The sequence below is a fragment of the Lolium perenne genome, chromosome 4 (assembly GCF_019359855.2).
Source record: "Lolium perenne isolate Kyuss_39 chromosome 4, Kyuss_2.0, whole genome shotgun sequence".
NCBI classification, from domain to species: domain Eukaryota; kingdom Viridiplantae; phylum Streptophyta; class Magnoliopsida; order Poales; family Poaceae; genus Lolium; species Lolium perenne.
Window position 1 is genome coordinate 241814612 of NC_067247.2, and position 2749 is coordinate 241817360.

Genomic DNA, 2749 nt, shown 5'->3' on the forward strand with positions numbered 1-2749 from the left:
TTATATCTTACAAGTTGCAAGCCTCATGCATAGTGTACTAATAGTGCCCGCACCTTGTCCTAATTAGCTTGGACTACCGGATCATCGCAATGCACATGTTTTAACCAAGTGTCACAAAGGGGTACCTCTATGCCGCCTGTACAAAGGTCTAAGGAGAAAGCTCGCATTGGATTTCTCGCTATTGATTATTCTCAACTTAGACATCCATACCGGGACAACATAGACAACAGATAATGGACTCCTCTTTTATGCATAAGCATGTAACAACAATTAATAATTTTCTCATATGAGATTGAGGATATTTGTCCAAAACTGAAACTTCCACCATGGATCATGGCTTTAGTTAGCGGCCCAATGTTCTTCTCTAACAATATGCATGCTTAACCATAAGGTGGTAGATCTCTCTTACTTCAGACAAGACGAACATGCATAGCAACTCACATGAAATTCAACAAAGAGTAGTTGATGGCGTCCCCAGAAACATGGTTATCGCACAACAAGCAACTTAATAAGAGATAAAGTGCATAATTACATATTCAATACCACAATAGTTTTTAAGCTATTTGTCCCATGAGCTATATATTGCAAAGGTGAATGATGGAATTTTAAAGGTAGCACTCAAGCAATTTACTTTGGAATGGCGGAAAATACCATGTAGTAGGTAGGTATGGTGGACACAAATGGCATAGTGGTTGGCTCAAGTATTTTGGATGCATGAGAAGTATTCCCTCTCGATACAAGGTTTAGGCTAGCAAGGTTATTTGAAACAAACACAAGGATGAACCGGTGCAGCAAAATTCACATAAAAGACATATTGTAAACATTATAAGAATCTACATCGTCTTCCTTGTTGTTCAAACTCAATACTAGAAATTATCTAGACCTTAGAGAAACCAAATATGCAAACCAAAATTTAGCATGCTCTATGTATTTCTTCATTAATGGGTGCAAAGCATATGATGCAAGAGCTTAAACATGAGCACAACAATTGCCAAGTATCACATTACCCAAGACATTAATAGCAATTACTACGTGTATCATTTTCCAATTCCAACCATATAACAATTTAACGAAGAAGAAACTTCGCCATGAATACTATGAGTAGAAACTAAGGACATACTTGTCCATATGCTACAGCGGAGCGTGTCTCTCTCCCATAAAGTGAATGCTAGGATCCATTTTATTCAAACAAAACAAAAATAAAAACAAACCGACGCTCCAAGCAAAGCACATAAGATGTGATGGAATAAAAATATAGTTTCAGGGGAGGAACCTGATAATGTTGTCGATGAAGAAGGGGATGCCTTGGGCATCTCCAAGCTTAGACGCTTGAGTCTTCTTGATATATGCAGGGGTGAACCACCGGGGCATCCCCAAGTTAGAGCTTTCACTCTCCTTGATCATGTTGCATCATACTCCTCTCTTGATCCTTGAAAACTTCCTCCACACCAAACTTAGAACAACTCATTAGAGGGTTAGCGACAATAAAAATTAACATGTTCAGAGGTGACACAGTCATTCTTAACACTTCTGGACATTGCATAAAGCTACTGGACATTCATGGATCAAAGAAATTCATCCAACATAGCAAAAGAGGCAATGCGAAATAAAAGGCAGAATCTGTCAAAACAGAACAGTTCGTATTGACGAATTTCATCGTGGCACCAGACTTGCTCAAATGAAAATGCTCAAATTGAATGAAAGTTGCGTACATATCTGAGGATCACTCACGCAAATTGGCATAATTTTCTGAGTTACCTACAGAGAAAACAGCCCAGATTCGTGACAGCAAAGAAATCTGTTTCTGCGCAGTAATCCAAATCTAGTATGAACTTTTCTATCAACGACTTTACTTGGCACAACAAAACACTAAACTAAGATAAGGAGAGGTTGCTACAGTAGTAAACAACTTCCAAGACACAAAATAAAAACAAAGTACTGTTGGTAAAAACATGGGTTGTCTCCCATAAGCGCTTTTCTTTAACGCCTTTCAGCTAGGCGCAGAAAGTGTGCATCAAGTATTATCAAGAGACGAAGTGTCAACATCATAATTTGTTCTCATAATAGAATCAAAAGGTAACTTCATTCTCTTTCTAGGGAAGTGTTCCATACCTTTCTTGAGAGGAAATTGATATTTTATATTACCTTCCTTCATATCAATGATAGCACCAACAGTTCAAAGAAAAGGTCTTCCCAATATAATGGGACAAGATGCATTGCATTCAATATCCAAGACAACAAAATCAACGGGGACAAGGTTATTGTTAACGGTAATGCGAACATTATCAACTTTCCCCAAAGGTTTCTTTGTAGAATGATCAGCAAGATTAACATCCAAATAACAATTTTTCAGCGGTGGCAAGTCAAGCATATTATAAATTTTCTTAGGCATAACAGAAATACTTGTACCAAGATCACATAAAGCATTACAATCAAAATCTTTAACCTTCATCTTAATGATGGGCTCCCAACCATCCTCTAGCTTTCTAGGAATAGAGGCTTCGCGCTCTAGTTTCTCTTCTCTAGCTTTTATGAGAGCATTTGTAATATGTTGCGTGAAAGCCAAATTTATAGCACTAGCATTAGGACTTTTAGCAAGTTTTTGCAAGAACTTTATAACTTCAGAGATGTGGCAATCATCAAAATTCAAACCATTATAATCTAAAGCAATGGGATCATCATCCCCAATGTTGGAAAAAAATTCAGCAGCTTTATCACAGGCTTTCATAGCTTTAGCGATTTCAGGTTT